This window comes from Erinaceus europaeus, chromosome 7 (assembly GCF_950295315.1).
Source record: "Erinaceus europaeus chromosome 7, mEriEur2.1, whole genome shotgun sequence".
Lineage (NCBI taxonomy): Eukaryota > Metazoa > Chordata > Mammalia > Eulipotyphla > Erinaceidae > Erinaceus > Erinaceus europaeus.
In genome coordinates, this window is record NC_080168.1 from 98,930,710 (window position 1) to 98,952,715 (window position 22,006).

The window sequence follows — 22,006 nt, forward strand, 5'->3', positions numbered from 1 at the left end:
CAACAAAAATGGGGAAAAAATGGCCTCTAGGAGAGGTGGATAGTAGTACTGGCACCAAGCCCCAGCGATAACCCTTGAGGGAAAAAAACATAATAAAAAATTTAAAGAAGGGAAAAAAAAGAATTTCAGTTCCTAAAATATCAAATCTAAGACAGACTTCACTGATAATAGTAAAGTAACAGTTCAACCTCCGTTCTTTCTTTTTTGTTCTTTACTTGTTCAACTTTTACTTTTCTCAATCTATCTTCTCTTTAGTTTATGCAAATGTTTTAGATATTATCTCAGAGAACCCAGAAATATGAAGACATGTTATTGTATTTTGCATTTAATATGTTATCCTTTTCTTTTTTAAAAAAATGTTTTCAACTTTTTTTTTACATTTGTTTATTCGCTTTTGTTGTCCTTGTTCTTTTATTGTTGTAGTTATTATTGATGTCGTTGTTGTTGGATAGGACAGTGAGAAATGGAGAGAGGAGGGGAAGAAAGAGACGGGGAGAGAAAGACAACTACAGACCTGCTTCACCGCCTGTGAAGTGACTCCTCTGCCTGTGGGGAGCCGCGGGCTTGAACCGGGATTTTTACGCCTGTCCTTGCGCTTTGCACCATATGCGCTTAACCCGGGATTTTTACGCCTGTCCTTGCGCTTTGCACCATATGCGCTTAACCCACTGCGCTACCGCCTGACTCCCACATTATCTTTTTCAAAGAAAATTTACTTTTTACTGTTGCTATTGGTTAAAACGTTTACAGTGAGGAAATTTTAAAGGGAAGATGAAGAGATCTTTTCAGTCACCACTCTAGGAACACTTTTGGGCAGAAAAGCCTTTCTAGATTTATTCTAAAAAGAAGAACTTGTTTCCGTCCAATTTTGCTTCAGGTAAGATGGCAGTGTCACATTGAAAAGATCTGTGGGAATTACAGCAAATTTTCTCATATCTGTATGTATTTCCCACAACTAATACAGTGCTTGGCAGCGGGCAATGGGAGACACAGCTAATGAATAAAGTCAGATTTCCCAAGTTTTTCCATAAATGTTCATGAGTTCTCCGTATTTGTCTTATCTTGGTAGACAAGAACCCTATTGGAACTATTCTTTATTTTGGTGCTTCTTTAAATTGTTCAGGATATAAGTAAGAGGAATCTTGAAAAAGAAAAATCATAAGACGTATGTTCTACCCTTCTTAGTGTTAATATGGGGTTATATATTAGTTAGTATTTAAAAGAGTTAATAGTATGGGGACCGGGCAAATAGCTTACTAGCATAATACACTGCTTTGCCATGTGCATGACTCAGATTTAAACCCAGCTCCCTACTGCACTGGAGGAAGCTTCAGTATTGTGGTCTTGAATAGCTAAAAGCCTTTTTTCCCCCTATTTTTTAACAAGAATTTTTTTGTTCTGTATGTAGTGCCATTTCAAACAAAAACTAAATTAGGCAACTGAGGAGGAACCATAAATTTAGTGTTCTTTTATTGGAAATCACATTCTTTTTTCATATATTAGATTCTTACTGGCTTAATTTTTAGGCAGTATAGAAAATTCTATCAACTCTGGCGTTTGTAAGTCAGCGGAGCTTTTCCTATTACCTTTTTGGGACTAATGGTTACCAATTAGAATTGAAAATAATAAGCTTGGCACCCATCAGGTTTTAATTACAAAATTTCTTACTGTTGTTTATTCTCAGAAAGCTCTCATATTGAGAAGTATAACTTAACTTCCTTTATAAGTAGATATTGGTTAGAGAGTTAAAGCTCTTAATTTATTCAGAAAACCTTAAAACATTAGTTTTAATTTGTTCTTTACCTGATTCCCCATAAGTAGTTTTAAGGAGAAACCAGATTTTCCAACTTGCATCTTCTATTGCCCTTCAAATTTTATTCCCAAATTCCTTCCCTTCCTTTTTTTAAATCAAAGTGTCTATCCTTTCCCTTTGATTTCTGGATAATAAATAAACTAATAGTCCCTATATTTTGGCACTTAAAATTATCCAGCCTATATGAAATATATGTCATAAAGAAAAGATGTACAGCTTGGCAACTATTGTTATTACAGTTTTTGTCTATTTGAAAGCTGCTGAGAGAGTAGCTCTTAGAATATCCCATAACAAGAAAAAGGTATGTAATTATGTACGGTGCTGGTTGTTAACTAGAGTTATTCTGCTGATCATTTCACATAGTACATGAGTATTGAGCTGCTGTGTTGTGCATCTGAAACCACTTTGTTAGTTATACCTCAAGTAAAATAGACCCAGTCTATATTTGTCTGACTGTAGGCCAGTTCACTGTAGTAATCAAAACTGCACTTTAAATCCAATTTAAAGCTTTCTATGTAGACTTTAGTCACTGGGGGGGGGGGGTTGTGTTTTTTTATTTCCCTCCTTACTTCCTTTGTTCCTTCTCCTTCCCTCTCTCTGCCTTATCATCTTTGTTGGGTTGGGTCTAGGAATAGAGAAGCTGAAAGGCAGAGTTGTAACGTGGTGAACTGGAAGGCAGAGCCTCAAAAGTTTTTCTCTGCAGCAAGGCTATTGTTAGTACTTTAGTGAATTTTGCCTGGTACTTGTGACTGTCACCATCTTGACATATTCAACTATTAACACCCCCTTGAAGGGCTTTTGGGCACCCACACCTCTGTTAGCAGGTAGTCCAGAGGACACCTTTTCCCACTATCAATGGCATTGAATGGGTCTCCTGTTGCAGTCTACCTTCCTCTGTGGTGAGACACAGTAACACAGCCATAGTGACAACCTTTTCACTCATTGTTCTTTTTTCTTTTTTTAATATTTTTTAAATCTTTATTTATTTATTACCCTTTGTTGCCCTTGTTATTTTTTAAAATATTTTATTTATTTATTCTTTTTTTGCCCTTGTTCTATTGTAGTTATTATTGATGTCATCGTTGTTGGATAGGACAGAGAGAAATGGAGAGAGGAGGGGAAGACAGAGAGGGGGAGAGAAAGACAGACACCTGCAGACCTGCTTCACCACTTGTGAAGTGACTCCCCTGCAGGTGGGGAGCCCGGGCTTGAACCAGGATCCTTATGCTGGTCCTTGCACTTTGTGCCAAGGGTGCTTAACCCGCTGCACTACCACCCAACTCCCATTGTTCTTTTTTTTTTTTTTTTGCCTCCAGGGTTATTGCTGGGGCTAGGTGCCTGCACTAGGAATCCACGGCTCCTGGAAGCCATTTTTCCCCATTTTTTTTTTTTTTGCCATTGTTGTCATTATTGTTATTGTTGCTATTGATGTCGTCATTGTTGGATAGGACAGAGAGAAATCGAGAGAGGAGGAGAGACAGGAGGAAAGACAGACACCTGCAGACCTACTTCACCTCTTGTGAAGCTACTCCCCCTGCAGATGGAGAGCCGGGAGCTCGAATTGGGATCCTTATTGAGGTCCCTTCACTTTGCACCATTTGCGCGTAACCCGCAGCGCTACTGCCTGACCCCCTCATTCATTGTTCTAAGTTCCTATCTGACACCAGTCCTTACATATTCCAGACTCCAGGAAGTGCCAATAAGTTCTCTGAGAGAACTTGTTGCAGTGGGAACTGGCCTAGTGTCAAAGGGGAAGCCCCAGAAAAGTCAGGCCTACTCACATTGGCGCTTAGGAATAACCATGAATGTTCCAACTGCAAAATTTTTATTACAAAGAAGTGAGATAGAATTCCTGCAGAGACAGAATTAAGGTACAGGGTAGCTCATCTGACAAATTACACAAGGGCCATGACAAAAATAGCCTTTCCAGGGGTCGGGTGGTAGCGCAGCAGGTTAAGCGCACATGGCAGGAAGTGCTAGGACCGGAATAAGGATCCCAGTTCGAGCCCCCGGCTCTCCACCTGCAGGTGGGGTCTCCTCAGAAGCGGTGAAGCAGGTCTGCAGTTATCCTTCTCTCACCCTGTCTCCCCTCCTTTCTGGATTTCTCTCTGTTCTATCCAACAACAACATCAATGGCAACAATAACAATAACGGCAACAAAATGGGAAAAATGGCCTCCAGGAGCAGTGGATTCATGGTGCAGGTATCGAGCCCCAGCGATAACCCTGGAGGCAAAAAATAAAATTAAAGTAAAATTAAAAAGAAAGAAAGAAAGAAAGAAAAAGAATGGCCCTTCCATGTGCTCTCCTCTCTTAAATTCCTGCCTTTAGACCACCTTGAGCCAGCTTCCCAATGGTTTTCTGAGGTTACTTGTCTTTCCAATTGGGCTTCTGTCTTCAGGTGTGGTTATTTTTCTAAAGCTCCTCCCACAATGTAAAGTGCTTCCCCGTGTGTTCCTTAAAACTTCTATTACTTCCCTGGTGCAACCTTTAAGTTATTACCCGCTCACAGGGGGAACTTGTGACAAAACAGAACATAGTAGCCATAGATTTATACAGTCCCAGCTAACTGAGGTTCCAACCTTCCTATCCCTAATAATTGCCCTTAACAGTCGACTTGAAAGTTACTGTTACTTATTTTGAAGTACAGTTTGTCCATTTTTTCCCCCTAAAGAAATCTTTTTCAGATAGAGGGAGACAGAGAGACAGGAAGGTACCACAGTTCATTTCCTCCAATCCATTAGGGAGTCAGGTTTGAACATGGGTAGCATTAATGAAAAAGCGGATGCATTATCTGTCAGCCCATTATCTCTACTTTAAGATTAGCTGTCAATTGGATCTGTGTGGTAAAAATATTATTTGATAGTGGCCACTGCACAAATCTTTCGAACTCTGCATTCAAAGTCCTCACTTTTTTAGTTTGGTCTCAACTTTGGCAAATGTGATAAAAATCAAGTTTCCCTACCACCAAATCTCCCTTCCTTGTTAAGCATTTAGGAATATGCTACTGCTTGGGATAGACTTTAACACGGCACTGCTCAGCTCTGGTTGATGGTGGTGCAGGTGATTGAACCTGAGACTTTGGAGCCTCAGGCATGAGAGTCTCTTTGCATAACCATTATGCTGTCTACACCTGCTCAGGATAGACTTTTCAAAGATGCTAAGAACTACCAAAACAGGACACTCAAAGCAAATGAAGGTAGCTCATTTCAGTATAAAAGGGGCTACTCGGTAAGTGCTAACACTTCCTTGGATCAATAAATATAACATGTTTCAACAGAGTACGTGTCTTCACTGCTTGCAGTTCTTGGGAGATCAAATCAGTTCCTCGTAACTGGCATCTGCCTTAATACATTTTCAAGTAAGAGTCTGAGATTAGAGAAAGAAGCTCCTGCAGCTGCACATTCTTTGATAGCTTGCATCATAAAAGCTTTTGGAAAAAAAAAAAAAAAACCCTCACCCAGCTTTTTTTTTTAACCTTTCTGGGCTACATTTACTAGACAATGAAAATAATGACTTTTAAACATGCCACTGCACAATTGCACCCACTAAAGCAGCTGAGACACTTTGGGAAGCTAGAGCTAAGGAAAAGATATAAAAATACCAGCAGGAAAAAGCAAAATGTCCACAGGAAAAAGGTAGAACCTGGAGGTCAAAATTTGCATTTACACAGTCAAATTGAATAAATGTGAATGGCACTATAAAAGAAACAACCTCTCATTGCTAATTCAATAGTGTACATTTGAGCATTCAATAATTTTTCCATTTTGTTTGGCTCCAGCAGACTCGGGTAAGAGTTAAGAGCAGTTATTTCTCAGAAGTGGGGAGAGGATAAGTAAGGACAGCTCATTCTCAAAAATATGGTGTGTGTGTGCCTGTGCGTGTGCATGTGTGTGTGTTTAAGCAAAAGTCTTAGAAGGAATATGTTGACATGATGGTTGTTGAAAATATAAAAGAGACTTTGAAGGAAATAATGTGTAAGTGAAATGATGAATCATCCAGAAAAGTAGAGTAGCTGGACGGACACAGCACTTTCATGAGTCTCCCTCCCTCCTGCTTGCTGGCCACCAGTGTTCTGTCTACTTGATTGCCTGCCACCACCCTCTTTGCTGGACTGATTGGTAAATATTTTGAATACTACTATTGAAAAAACAATGCCCCACAAAGAATATTCATGTCCACTATTTAGATTAAGCTTCACAGTCAGAAAAAAAAAATGGCAACTTTTATTGGCTTTTCTTCATGAATGGACCCTGCTCTCTGAGCAAGTAACTAATGGAATAAAATAAAGAATCAAAAACTCTTAATTCTTGACTGTTGGCAGACCTTAGTTGAAAGAATATGTCTTAAAACAATACTTGGGCGCCGGGCAGTGGTGCAGTGGGTTAAGGGCACATAGCGTGAAGTGCAGGGACTGGCCTAAGGATCCCAGTTGGAGCCCCTGGCTCTCCACCTGCAGGGGGGCTTCCTTCACAGGGGATGAAGCAGGTCTGCAGGTGTCTTTCTCTCCCCCTCTCTGTCTTCCCCTCCTCTCTCCATTTTTCTCTGTCCTATCCAACAATAATAATAACAACAATGCTACTAACAACAATAATGATAACAGCAATGATTAACAAAAAGATCAACAAAAGGGGGAAAATGGCCTCCAGGAGAAGTGGATTCATGGTGCAGGCACTGTGCTCCAGAGATAACTCTGGAGGCAAAAAAAACAAAACAAAAACAAAAACCCAATACTCACCTATTATCTCAGTTTCTGTAGAAGTCCAGACATGACAAAACTAGATTCTCTGTGTAGTATCTCCCAAAGCTAAAATTACAACATCCCCTGTGCTGTCACTCTAACCTGGAGCTTAAGGTCCTTTTCCAAGCTTATTTAGATTGTTTGCAGAATTCAGGAACTCTAGGTTGTTTCTTACTCAGCTCCTCGAGAGATGCCATCTCCCGCCCACCCCCAGACTGGTCAGGTGACTCCTTTGCAACATGGCAGCTTATTTTATTTTATTTTATTTTATTGGCTCCAGGGTTATTTCTGAGGCTCAGTGCCTGCACTATGAATCCACTGCTCCTGGAGGCCATTCCCCCACCCCCCATTTTTTAAAAATAGGATAGGACAGAGAGAAATTGAGTGAGGAAGGGAAGATAGAGAGGGGGAGACAAAGACACCTGCAGATCTGCTTCAGGATTAGTGAAGTGATCCCCCCTGCAGGTGGGGAGCCAGGGGCTGGAACGTGGATTCTTTCATGAGCCTTGTCTCTTCGTACTGTGTGTGCTTAACCCAGGGCACTACCGCCCGGCCCACGAAGCTTAAGTCTCTCTGATTTCTGATGTGTCTGAGTCTTAAACATCATAGTCACCAGTTTCACATTTAACCAAGAGGAGGGGATTATAGAAAACTTAAACCTGAGGGGAGTGGCCAACTTGGGAGCAATCTTGAAATTCTGCCTTCTGTAGGGCATGACTCTCCATAACGCGAATAGCTGATGCCCTTTTTGTCTTTGTAACTATTTCTGAGTCTCAGCTTCAGGAACAGAGTGATATCAACATATAGAGTTATTTATTTATTTACTTTTACCAGAGCACTACTCAACTCTGGCTTATAGTGGTTGATACTGAGTATCGAACTTTGGGAACTAAGAGCCTCAGGTATGAAAGTTATTTGCATAAGCACTATGCTGTCTGTCCAGCCCCAACATATAGAATTGTGAGAAATAAAATCAATCAATAAATATCCTGACATCTGAAACTCATCCCACAAATGTGTATTTTTGGCCCTTGTCACTGTCACTGCATCTTGTCACCATTGCAGGCAGCTACATCAGATTAACTCAATTATTTCTTGTTATAATAGTTTCAGAGTAGTACATTGCAAACTATGATAACCAGCCTTTTCCCCTGACAATAGGACACAGAAAGTGAATGAAAGAAAGAATTAAAGAATTGATAGTAAGAAAAAGAGAAAGAAAAGGTGTGGTTCATCTTTAACCAAGATCTAAGTGTGAGATGTGTTTCATTTTATTTTATTAGCCCTAAATTCCCTGCATAGTAGGAATTACTGTCCTTATTTAGCACACAGGGAAACATCTAGAAAGTCTTCTGAGGTGCCTAAAAAACACACAGTGAATAAGTGGCAGAGTTTAAGACTGAAGATCTCAGCCTGTCACAGGGTATCCCACCAAAGAGTCACTGAAGTAGCCAAGACAGTGTGTGTGTGTGTGTGTGTGTGTGTGTGTGTGTGTGTGTGTGTGTGTGTGTGTGTGTGTCTAATTCATCAGGAAAGAATGTAAAGAATTTCCCCCTCTCCTCAGGGAGGAGGTTGGGCCCCTTTGACCTCAAGGAAGAGTGCACAGATTTTTAAATCTTACACAAGACCATCAATTCCTATTGGAAGAGAAAGGGATTTGAAAACATATTTTGTGAATAAGGACTGAAGATAGAAGGACTGAAGAAAGATTAGTGACTCTAATCTGTTTTATCCCACTATTTAATTTTCTCAAGGTGCAAAATAACCTTTCTATTGTTGCAGTGTCTTTTAATTTCACATTTTTAAAAACTTTGAAATATAAGAGGAGATCAATGACACAATTATTTAACTCCCCAATTTTGTTTTAAATCTCTACTTTTCCTGCTCAGACTTATATGTCAAGCTAAAATTTGCTAATTGAAAAAAAGAATACACTCATTTAGTACTATTACTCAATGTCCTCAAATAGGAGAGACTTGATAATTGGCAAAGAAAAAGAATGTACTGCAAAATTAAATTTTATTTTAGTTGAAAGATTTTCTTAGAAGGGGATATAAACATAGCAGCATTGTAACAGAAGAAGGTAATGTTTAAGTTGTATAGTAGCACACTTGATAAAAGGGGTGATGAACTAGAAATGTTTTCTTTGAAATCTCTCAGCAATAAAATGTCTCTGCGGGGAGTCTGGTGGTAGTGCAGCGGGTTAAGCCCACGTGGCACAAAGCGCAAGGGCCAGGCATAAGGATCCTGGTTGGAGCCCCAGTCTCCCCCCCTGCAGGGGAGTCCCTTCACAAGCGGTGAAGCAGGTCTGCAGGTGTCTATCTTTCTCTCCCCCTCTTTATCTTCCCCCATCTCTCTCCATTTCTCTCTGTCCTATCCAACAACGATGACAACAATAATAATAACTACAACAATAAACAACAAGAGCAACAAAAGGGAATAATAATAATAATAAAGAATGACCGAGCAGAAAGACAGGGTGTCTTAGAGACCTGGTGACTTTGTACAACCTCTTGGCTAAGTGGTGTCAGGATTTCATTATGTAAGACTTCCTTAACTAGCTATTCCTCTAGCTGTGTATCTGTTACTAGCAGAGACTTCATTCCTAAGGCTGGTCAGCAATACAATATGATTATGAAAATGGCCAAATGATTCACAATTGCATTAGAAAAAATGTCGCATCCGGATAAAAGTGCATAAAGCAAGACAACAAAATTAGAAAAACAACAACAAAAATTGACTGGTACATAATTTTTTTAAAATTATAGTCTTTCCCCAAAACATGATAAAATTACTTTCTATTAAGTCATCAAAGGTTATGATGCTGGAGTGATCCAGAGTGGAGAAAATTGAAGAGTTATGTCTGAAGGGTAAAATCAGAAATAGTTGACTCTGTGGAGTGGTCAGTTCTGCAAACTTAGATAAGGAATTGGAGGTATTTTGCAGCAGCCAGTGGAGATTAATAGGATCTTAAAAAGAGATGGTTTTACAGAACACTGAAGAAGCCTGGGTGACAGGAAGCAAACTTTTTCATTCTAGCTTTGGCAAAGGCATGAATGTACAAGCCAGGCATTTGAAGAGCATCTCCCTGTCTCCACAGGGCCATGGTTCATTTTATAGCATATAGCATTATTCAGTTTCAAGGACCTACCTGGAACTTTGTCAATATAGATCCAATTTTTATTTGACTATGTAATAAAACAATGATCTATACACTACGACCCAGAATTAGATTTAACTTTGTTTAGAAAAATAGGGACCAGGCGGTGGCGTACCTGGTTAAGTGCTCACACTACAATGTAAGGACCTAGGTTCAAGCCTCTGGTACCTATCTGCAGGGGGAAAGCTTCATGAGAGGTGAAGCAGGGCTACAGAGGTCTCTCTAGCTCCACCTTCCCTCTCAATTTCTCTCAGTCTCTGTCCATTATTAAATACAAAATTAAAAAAAATTAAAAACACTTTCTTGTGTAAAGGACTAAAGTTTGTGTATTTTAAAAGATTTATTCACTTGTTTGGGAGAGACCAGAGCACCACCCAGCTCTGCCCTATGTGGAGCCAGAAATTAAAATCTGTGACCTCACACATGCAAGTCCTGTGTTCTGCAACTGAGTTTTCTCCCTGGATAAAAATTATATTTCACAGTAATTTATCTTTTATATATTATTTTATTTTTTTAATTTTAATATTTATTTATTTTCCCTTTTGTTGTCCTTGTTGTTTTAGTTATTATTGTTGTTGATGTCGTTGTTGTTGAATAGGACAGAGAGAAATGAAGAGAGGAGGGGAAGACAGAGAGGGGGAGAGAAAAACAGATACCTGCAGACCTGCTTCACCACCTGTGAAGCCACACTCCTGCAGGTGGGGAGCCGGGGGCTCGAACTGGGATCCTTACACTGGTCCTTGTGCTTTGCTGTGTGTGCTTAACCCGCTGAGCTACCGCCGACTCCCAGTAATTTATCTTTAAGTTTAAAAAAAAAAAAGCGGGAGTTGGGCAGTAGCGAAGCGGGTTAAGCACAGGTGGGCAAAGCCCAAGGACCGAAGTAAGGATCCCAATTCTGGCCCCCGGCTACCCACCAGCAGGGGGCTCACAAGAGGTGAAGCAGGTCTATCTTTCTCTCCCCCTCTCTGTCTTCCCCTCCTCTCTCCATTTCTCTCTGTCCTATCCAACAACAACGACATCAATAACAACAATAATAACTACAACAATAAAACAAGGGCAACAAAAGGGAATAAAATAAATAAATATTAAAAAAAAAAGCTGGAAAGGGAGGCTGTGAAATAGCTCCGTTCGATAATATGCTGCTTTGCCAGGTGCATAATCCAGGGCCTGCACTGCACTGTAGGAAGCTTTGGTGCTGGGGTCTCTTTCACACTCTGTGCCTCTCTGCCTTCTCTGTTTCTGTCAAAGATGGTGGGGGAGAGAGAGACAATAGTAGTTCTGTTTATCTTTAGCCACAGCACTTCATCAAAGACAAGGTAGTGGGATGATGTGAATACAGCTGGCTGCCCCCTTTACCCCCTCACTCTCCCCTAACCCATTGCCCCTTCTTCTGAAGCAGTTACCTCAAAATTGAGCAGGGCATGTAGCTCCCTAGAAGGCAGTGCATCACCCACTCTCTCTTCCTTATAGTTGCAGGCATGTAACTAAATTTGGATCAATGAGACAGAAGAAGCTTCGAGGAACTGTCATTTCATTATCATGTCAGAATGCTCAAAAGTTGGGTTTACTGAGTCAAGAGAAAAAAGATTACTAAGAGGAAGAAGGTGGATATTTCTAAGAAATTCTAGAAAGACCAAAATGAAAAAATATATATATATATATAGGGTGAATAATGAATGTTAATTTTAATTGAGGAGAGTGCCTGACCTGAGCAGTATCACTGGCTCTGTTATTTGACATAGCTAGTTTATTTAATCACAACATTTAATTAACTAATTAAGCAATTTTTATTATTTTATTTTATTTTTTGCCTCCAGGGTTATCGCTGAGGCTTGATGCCTTTACTATGAATCCACTGCTCCTGAAGGCCATTGTCCCCCATTTTGTTGCCCTTATTGTTGCCCTTGTTGTTATTATTATTGTAGTTATAGCTGTTACTGTTGTTGGATAGGACAAGAGAAATAGAGAGAGGAGGGCAAGACAGAGAAGGGGAGAGAAAGATAGACACATGCAGACCTGCTTCATTTACCACTTGTGAGGTGACCTCCCTGAAGGTGTGGAGTGGGAGGCTGGAACCGAGATCCTTAAGTGGGTCCTTGTGTGCTTCACACGCTGCATACCGCCCAGCCTCTAACATTTATTTTTAAATATTAATTTTATTTATTTATTCCCTTTTGTTGCCCTTGTTGTTGTATTGTTGTAGTTATTATTGTTGTCATTGGATAGGACAACAATAGTAACTACAATAGAGAAATGGAGGGGGAGGGGAAGACAGAGAAGGGGAGAGAAAGATAAGACACCTGCAGACCGGCTTCACGGCTTGTGAAGCGACTCCTCCGCAGGTGGGGAGCCAGGGCTCCAACTGGGATCCTTATGCCGGTCCTTGTGCTTTGCGCCACGTGCGCTTAACCCGCTGCGCTACAGCCCGACTCCCTCATTTATTATTATTATTATTGTTTTAACTAGAAGCTCAGTGAGCACAGGATGAGGCCCACCATCCCCCACATGTTTTCATCATAGTGTCCTGTCCATAGTTGGTGCTGGATAAAGATTGTGATGTGGATAAAAGAACAAAACAAACCTGAATGCTCGATGAAAAACTTTTACAGGCCAGAGGGAAAAATTTGAGGATTCCCATTCTAACTAGCAAAGAAAATTTCACTGCTTTTAAAATTAAATCCCTTTTCTTGTTTGGTCAAGTCAAGGCAAAAATCTTGAAAAAGTGAGTGCTGGCAAGGGTTGCTATTATCACATAACAGAAGAATGTGTGGATGGTAATGGTTCTAGAGAAGAGACAGGGAAATTCTCCATTTGCTTTGTCTAGTGTGTGTGTGCATATGTGGAAATATCTAAGGAGAAATACACCAGGAAATATGGTATAAGACCTTCACCACTGCTGCTTTCAGATATGTAGACATTTACCATATTTCTCTTATTCATTTCAGCCACATTTCAAACCATGCCATCTTGATCCCATTCAGAAAATTTGAACTTTGCAAGTAAAACTATATCAGATGTTTTGCTCACAATCAATTTTCTTTGTATTCCTTTTATCCCTAAAGCTAATTCAGGTGTGCCCTGTTTCAAGGGAGTCAAATATAGTATATACTAAGATCCAACCTTGACAAGATATAAATTAGGGGGTAAGAATTTACATTACAAAAAGATCATGAATGTAGGAGGTAGAATAGCAAACATACTACCACTTAAGTCACTTCACTAGAACAAAATTAAATATTAAAATGAAATTATGATGCACACCAATTGAAAGTATTATTTTAGGGTAGAAGTTTACTTGAGACATATTTGTAACTAGGGGATTCATCACTAATAGAAGTATTAGTTATATTTTGAGTCTGTAAATAAATAAAAATCTACTGCAACAAAAAGAGCTGTCCCTGTACTGCATTGGGGGAACTATTATTTTTATTTTTACAGATTTACTTACATTATGAGAGAGAGAGAGAAAGTAAGAGAGAGAGAAAATGAGAGAGAGAGAGCAAACAAGAGTATGACTCCGGCACAAGAAATACTGGGAATCAAACTCAAGACTTCATGCTTGAGAATCCAGTGTTAATTTATCCATTGGACCACTTCCCAGGTCATGAAATTATTTTAAATAAAATGAATTTTTCTCTTAAAAGTAATGGCAGCAATGACATTAACTTTCTGAAGTTTTTTTTTTTGTAACATAGGATCCCTTTAAACCTTTTTTATTTTATTTTATATTTTAATTTAATTTCTTTATCTAAAAAAGGAGACATTAGCAAAACTGTAGGATAGGAGCGGTACAACTCCACACAATTCCCACCACCAGATCTCTGTATCTCATTCCCTCCCCTGATAGCTTTCCTATTGTTTATCCCTCTGGGAGTATGGACCCAGGGTCACTGTGGGATGCAGAAGGTGGAAGGTCTGGCTTCTGTAATTGCTTCCCTGCTGAACATGGGCATTGACTGGTTGGTCCATACTCCCAGCCTGTGTCTCTCTTTCCCTAGTAGGGTGGGTCTCTGTCTAGTCCCCGATCTGAGGGGAAATGCTTTCAGCTTCTGTCCACTGAGTATAATGTTGGCTGAAGGTTTGCTATATGGATTCCACTATCTTTAGGAATTTCCCATCTATTCCCATTTTTTGTAGTGTTTTGAGCATGAATGAGTGTTGGATTTTGTCAAAGGCTTTCTCTTCATCTATTGAGATAATCATGTGGTTTTTGGCCCTTTAAACCTTATACTTGGTCTTAGATCCTTTATTCACTCACTCTACTTTCTTAGTATAGAAAATATTTCTCTTTGAATTGGGCACCAACTGATGTAAAAGGTCTGAGGTTGAGTGGATACAGCTGGAGGAGGCTAAATTTTTATTTAGGGGAGAGTGGAAAAGACACCGAGAACACCTCTTTTCCTAACAAAACATTTTAGGGTGTTCTTCCTATAAGCAGTAGGAGCTGGACATGTGAGAGATGTTGTCTGATGACACAGCAAAGTAAAAAAGAAGATGACCTTGGCCTAGATGAGTGTGGGAAGGAAGAAGTGAGTGAATCAGAGACCTTGACCAAGAACAGCTTTGATCTTTTGGTGATTTTGGAAAGGGAAACTGGGCATGCATTAGCCCACCCTTGCTCTTTACTTTTTGGGTGTTGAGAAGACATCATCATGTTTTTTCTTTTTCATGTGACCAGTTTTATAAGGCCAAGCACCCTCTTGGGGGAAGAATCATGGTTGCCAAGTACCAGCTGTCAGTGGACTAGGAAATCTCTTTCATTCTGGAAACCAAATAGTTGATATAGGAAACACTACGAGCATCAGTTATATCAGTAGAAATATAACTTGCATTTCTACATGCCTTACTCTGTTGTTTTATCTCTCCCTAGAACTTAAGGGAGAGGGACCAGGTGGTGGTGCGCCTGGTTAAGCACTTACCTTACAGTACACAGGGACCCAGATTCAAGCCCCTGGCCCCCACTTGCAGGGGAAAAGGCTTAACCAATGTGAAGCATGGCTGCAGGCATTTCTCTGTCTTCTCTTTCCCTTTCAATTTCTGTCTCTACCCAATAATAAATCAATAGTAATATTTTAACAAAAACTTAAGGCTAGAAAGCAAGTGTATTTATTGAGTCCCCATTATCTTCACCAAGGAGAACAGGTAGAGGAGGCATCATCAAAGAGAAGTAATAGCTCACACACTACAGGCAGAAGGAACTTGAGCTGCTATGTTGGCAAGAGACCTTTCAATATGAAGAACAGAGAGGTGTACAGAACTGAACTGTCTGAAACTCTTCCCTTTTGAAAAACTTAACTTCTGTACTCAGAAACTCCTTAAAGTTAGGCAAATAGCAGTCAGGCTCAGCCTAGGCAAAAAAAAAAAGGGGAAGCTGGAAGGTTCAGATTAGCCCCATTTTCCCCTCCCTAAGCCCAAGGAAATATGTTCTTTTCTTTGAAAAGTTTATTTTTACTCTGATACCAGAAGGCTGGATAGAAGCAGACACTTGTTTGTTTCTACCATAGATTTTTAACAGGAGAAGCAGAAACTGTCCCGCTCACACAGGGGCCAGTTCAGCATGACAGGCTACTATAGTAGAAATTAAGATCACTTTAAAAATTAAAAAAAAAAAGAGAGAGAGAATTTTGGAGGTGGGGCTACAGAGCAGCAGCAGCTGTGTTTCTCTCCTCTCCTCTCCCAGTCAACTAGTAATACTAAGAAGACAACCTGGGACCGCAACAAGACAGGACTAGAATGACTGCAGGAACCCACCAAATCACCAGTGAGTGCAAACACGTGTGGCTCATAGACAGCAAGGAGCCTAGGGAGCAATTAAGTGACTGGGAACAGTCTGGCATTTTAATAGTTGAGACACCACCTCCAGTCTCTTTCACCAACAAAAATACAGCTGAAGGGAGGAGAGGACTCCCCTAAGACTCACCAAATGCAACTGTGAGTCTCCACTGCAACTGCCCTTAGAAGCTGGAGCATCAGCAGGGAGGCCCTGTGCTGACAGCAGGGGACAGAGAACTAACAAGGAAACTCAAGAGAAGATCTATACCTTGGTGGCCTAGCAGTGGGGCTGTGAAAGTCTCTTTGCATAACCACTGGATTATCTCTGCTGCACCCTGCTTTATCTCTTGATCAGCAGTGAGGAATTAAGCTAAGAAGACTACTTATAGCTTAAAAGCCCTCAGGCTCCCATAGTCTACAGGGAAGAAAAAGAACAAAAGAGGTTTTTAAAACCACTGTGCTCCAACTCAGGGATTAAAATAATATTGAAACAACTGCCAATTTCCACAACTGTGAACCCTTTAATTACCTTACTTAGACACAAGTCAATCCAAGCAAGAGTGATCAGTAATTTGAAAAGTACTGAGAGAGGGATCTCATACCATACTATATAAAATGGTTAAGCCAACAAGAAGAAATATTGGAGAAATGAATCAGGACAAGAGTCCAGCTAAAAGCCTCCCAAAGATTGAAGCACAAAATAATGCAGTCAACATCCAAACACTAGTTAAGGAAATAGTCACAGGAGTGAATAAAGAGTTTGAAAGAACTGTCATTAGAAATGCAGAAACAGCAAATGAGACTCCGGAAGAAAACACTAATTATCTCAAGGTTATTAGAGAACTGAAAGCCGAAATAGCTGAACTAAGGACACAACTAGCTGAATAAACTAAAACAGTATCAGAACAGGGTAACAAAACAGATGAACTCCAGAAAACAGTAGAGGGGAGAGAGAATAGAATAAATGAGGCTGAAGGCAGAATTAGCAAGATCGAGGACGAATTAGAGACAACTGAAAAAGAAGTAAGAGATCTCAAAAAGAGATTAAGAGATACTGAAAACAACAACAGATACCTATGGGATGACTTCAAAAGAAATATGCATTATTGGCTTACCAGAGGAAGAAAGAGAGGGAGGGCAAGAAAGCATTGTTCAGGACATAATAGCTGAGAACTTTTCTAGTCTAGACAACATAAAAGACATAAAGGTTCAGGAAGCCCAGAGGGTCCCAAACAGAATTAACCCAGACTTAAAGAAACCAAGACACATCATATTTAGAATGGAAAGGAATAAGGATAGGGAAAGGATTCTGAAGGCTGCAAGAGAAAAACAAAGAGTCACCTACACAGGAAAACTCATAAGATTAGCAGCAGACTTCTCCACACAAACACTACAGGCCAGAAGAGAATAGCAAGATATCTTTTGAGTGCCCAATAAGAAAGATTTCAACCAAGACTACTGTATCCTGCTAGACTGTCATTCAGACTAGATGGAGGCATAAAAACCTTCTCAGACAAGCAACAGTTAAAAGAATCAACTATCACCCAGCCTGCCCTGAAAAGTCTCCTATAAATAGTCAGACCACCATAAATATGCCATATATCAGAATACTTTAAAAATATACAAGAATGACATTAAAATATCTTCAAACTTTGATATCAATAAAAGTCAGTGGCCTGAATTCACCTATTAAAAGGCACAGAGTAGGAAAATGGATCAGAAAACACAACTCAACAATATGCTGTCTACAGGAAACCCACCTAACTCAATAAGACAAACACAGACTCAAAGTGAAAGGATGGAAAACTATCATACAAGCCAATGGCCCACAAAGAAGGGCAGGAACAGTTATTCTCATATCTGATATTATAGACTTTAAAAATCAATAAAATTTTAAGAGATAGGGATGGACACTACTTAATGCTCAGAGGATCAGTCAATCAAGAAGACTTAACAATTATTAACATCTATGCATGCAATGAGAAGCCATCTAATACATCAAACATCTACTGAAAGAGCTACATGCCATACATCAGACAAGAGACTAATAACCAAAATATATAGAGTTTTCCAAACTCAACAACAAGAAAACAAATAACCCCATCCAAAAATGGGGGGAGGACATGGACAGAATATTCACCACAGAAGAGATCCAAAAGGCTGAGAAACAACATGAAAAAATGCTCCAAGTCTCTGATTGTCAGAGAAATACAAATCAAGACAACAGTGAGATACCACTTCACTCCTGTGAGAATATCATACATCAGAAAAGGTAGCAGCAATAAATGCTGGAGAGGTTGTGGGGTCAAAAGAACCCTCCTACACTGCTGGTGGGAATGTAAATTGGTCCAGCCTCTGGAGAACAACAGTCTGGAGAACTTTCATAAGGCTAGAAATGGACCTACCCTATGATCCTACAATTCCTCTCCTGGGGATATATCTTAAGAAAACCAACACACTCATCCAAAAGATCTGTGTACACATATGTTCTTGGCATCACAATTTGTAATAGCCAAAACCTGGAAGCAACATAGATGTCCAACAACAGATGAGTGGCTGAGCAAGTTGTGGTATATATACACAATGGAATAATACTCAGCTATTAAAACAGTGACTTCACTCTTTTCAGCAGATCTTGGATGGACCTTGAAAAATTCATGTTAAGTGAAATAAGTCAGAAACAGAAGGATGATCTCACTGTCAGGCAGAAGTTGAAAAACAAGCTCAGAAAACACAAGTAGAACCTGAACTGGAATTGGCATGTTGCACCAAAGTAAAAGACTCTCGGGTGAGTGGGTGGGGAGAATACAGGTCCAAGAAGGATGACAGAGGACCTAGTGGGGGTTGTATTGTTATATGGAAAACTGGGAAATGTTATGCCTGTACAAACTATTGTATTTACTGTCCAATGTAAAACATTAATTCCCCAATAAAGAAATTTAAAAAATAAAAATAATAATCACAACAATGATAAAAAATTTTAAAAATAAAGTAAACTAAAAACAAAGAAATTAAGATCACAGCACCAATCACTGATTGAGTGTTTGTAGCTTTCTTTATGTACAAAACCAGGTGAAATGGTGGCATGGATAGGAATTCAGGATCTGGTTCTCTCTTCCTTTAGTAAGAGGGCCAGGGAAGGAATAAGCATTTGTACCACTGGCCTAGATCAATTAAATGTTTTCCTTATAACTAACCTCAAACCATTGTGTATATGTGCACAGATGTGTGTGTGGATTACTGTCTAAATTATAGAAATTTCATATAGTCTTTATGTAAAAATGATAAGTTGAAAGAAGAAAATCAGTTTAGACTTCCTCCAAATTATGATTGACTGGGGTCATGCATTTTCCCCCCTTTCCCTTCTCTTTATTTGGTAGGACAGACAGAAATGAAGATGGGAGGGGGAGATAAAGTGAGAGAAAGAGAGATTCCTGCAGCACTGCTTTATCCCTCCTAGAGCTTCCCCCCTCACCTGCCACAGAGGTGGGGACCAGGGGCTTGAACTTGGGTCCTTGAGCGTGATAACATGTGTGCTCAACTGGGTTCACCACTGCCTGGCCCCCTGAGAGTCATGTTTGACTACAGCAACAAGAAATTCCCAGGGAGCAGGGTAAAGCTACTTCCTCAACAATCAAAGGCTTTTAGACTCAATCTTTTCTCATCCTTCCATTTTATCATACTAATCACAGAACCTCAGCAGATAATTAATGACAGACTTCATATGTAATCCTCAGAAAAATGCAATAGTAAAAACCCTATTTGGTTTTTGCCATTTATTTCTTCCTTCCTTCCTTCCTTCCTTCCTCCATCTCTCTCTCATTCTTTTTCTTTCCTTCCTTCCTTCCTTCCTTCCTCCCTCCCTCCCTCCCTTCTTTCTTTCTTTCTTTCTTTCTTTCTTTCTTTCTTTCTTTCTTTCTTTCTTTCTGCCTCCAGGGTTATTGTTGGGGCTCAGTGCCTGTACCATGAATCCACTGCTCCTGGAGGCCATATTTCCCTCTTTTGTTACCCTTGTTGTTATAGCCTTGGTGTGGTTATTATTGTTGTTGCTGTTGATGTCGTTCATTGTTGGATAGGACAGAGAGAAATGGAGAGAGGAGGAGAAGACCGAGATGGGGAGAGAAAGACACCTGCAGACCTGCTTCACAGCCTGTGAAGCAACTCCTCTGTAGGTGGGGAGCCTGGGGGCTCAAACCGGGATCCTTATGCCGGTCCTTGTGCTTTGCGCCATGTGCACTTAACCCGCTGCGCTACCATTGGATCCCCCTTTGCTCTTTCTTTTTAATGTACTCCCCCCTACCCCCTACCTGCCTTTATTGGTAGAGTAAGTCATACACGTGACCTTGTAAATAGTAAATTGTCCAAGGTAACAGTTTATACCAAGGGAGTCTAAGACATTGTTGATTGCACTTATTTTACTACTTGTGTACTTCCTGAAAGGAGGGTAGTTTGATAAAATATTATTGTGAAGCTGCTCTGTTTTGGGTACTTAGTTGCAAGGCTGCATTAACTAATTCCCTCCAGACTCCTGGATCCATGTCATCTGGACTCACTGATTTGTGTATGCCCAGATTTTTCAAGTATCCCTTTACCTGGCTTGACAGAGCATATATTTGACAGAATAATATTAAAAAATATAAGATGGCAAGCAGATGGTCAGCGTCTTGACTAGAAAGAGATCTTGCAGAAAATGGTTTGTGAATGCTGACCGTGTTTTTGTTTATGGGAATGTCTTTTTAAATATTTGATTTGATCGACAATGGATGTCTTAAAAGAACCCAGTGTCTGCAGAAATATGTTAGCTGATATCCTTTACCTGAAGTAATGGCTCCCTTGAAATAAAGAAAAAAAGATAAAGGAGTTTTCCATACTCCTTGCTGCCAGATGTTTGCATTTCTACCTAAATCATGGGGGTGAAAAAAATCTTTTTCTGATCCCCATGTCTAATGTAGCTCCTTTTTCAGTGAAGAAAGGCATGAATTTAGTCTAGTAAAAATAAAAGGAAGCAAAAGAAAAAAGAAGTGTAAATGCAAAGCTTCATACCAAGATATTTTCTGAGGATTTCATTTGTTCCTTTGTGTTGGCGAGACTGACTGGTAAGAAATCTGGGCTCTGCCCACATACCTAGAATAAGAAAGCTACATCTTGGATTTAAAGAATTGGAAACTCCATTTAAGACCCTGGACACCTTGCACAAGTTGCAAAGGGAAGCTCAGTAGAATAATGCTTAGGTTTTTGTTTGTTTGTTTTGTTTTATTTCTTACAGACTTTTTTTTCAGAGGATGTTAGAGTTTCATGAAAACAATGTAGATTAATATTTTGGTAACATTCATGTAGAATGTTACCATCACCCTGAAGTTTGTTATATTAGTAGTGACTTCTTTTAGTGTTACTGTTAAGACCCTAAGATGCTCTGACTCAAACTTCTTAGATCCCCAGTAATCCAAGAATCTGTATATGAGTAGAGTGAAGTTAACTAAGCAAGTCTGTAAATCACTTCTATCTTTTGCTTGCTATTTGTTGTTGAATATTTGAAAAGGTTTTGGGAGGGTGGGCTTTCTATCTCTAATACACATAATTTTCTTTTGTTGCATATGAAAACATATGCTCATGCACCCAACCAAACTCTAGTGGCCCTGTGCCTTTTATTTCCTCAAGCATGTTTCCTCTTTCCCATGGTTTCACTCCTTTCCCCAGATTCCCTTTTCTCTCTCCCTTCTTATTATGCATAGCCAGTTTCTTCCTTTTCCCTTCCAACCCGTACCTCTCCCTGAAGCTGTAAGTAAATTATTTCAGTGGGCAAAAATGAAGTCTTGTTTTAATACTACACACTGAAACGTCCAATTGCTAAAAGGATCTTTCACATTCTCCAAAAAGACACTTTAAGAGAATTTTTTTCCTTTACATGGAGTACAACAATTTATCATTATAAAGTTATAGGACTGGAAAATATAGCAAAAACTTTATTCACTTACTTCCAGATGAGACAGTTTTTGGCAATTCACACACATGGATTTCTCTTGGCAAAGGAAAGACAGTTTCATAAGAAGCAGATCAGAGAGTCCTAGGGAGTGGACCAGTGCTACACTTGCAAGCATGAGTTCCTTTGTTTGATCCTTGGTGCTATGTGTGCCAGAGTCTTTAGCTTTTTCCTATCTCTCCCTTATTAAATACATTTTTAAAAGTAGACCACAGTGGGAGTCGGGCTGTGGCGCAGCGGGTTAAGCGCAGGTGGCGCAAAGCACAAGGACCGGCATAAGGATCCCTGTTCGAACCCCGGCTCCCCACCTGCAGGGGAGTCGCTTCACAGGCAGTGAAGCAGGTCTGCAGGTGTCTATCTTTCTCTCCTCCTCTCTGTCTTCCCCTCCTCTCTCCATTTCTCTCTGTCCTATCCAACAATGACGACAACAACAATAATAACTACAACAATAAAACAAGGGCAACAAAAGGGAATAAATAAATAAAATAAATATTTTTTAAAAAAAGTAGACCACAGTGTAGAAAATTAGGCAGCTATTGAT

At 39.8% G+C, this 22,006-nt stretch overlaps 1 long non-coding RNA gene across 1 annotated transcript in view; it reads left to right on the forward strand.

Annotated features, from left to right (window-relative positions):
- The window catches only part of LOC132539304 (uncharacterized), a 60,368-nt gene extending 38,411 nt beyond the window's left edge, over nucleotides 1-21,957 (forward strand). The window contains exon 2 of the long non-coding RNA XR_009550561.1: nucleotides 21,734-21,957. This is a non-coding gene — a long non-coding RNA (uncharacterized LOC132539304). The remainder of the gene's footprint in view (nucleotides 1-21,733) is intronic.
- The last annotated feature ends 49 nt before the right edge of the window (nucleotides 21,958-22,006 follow it).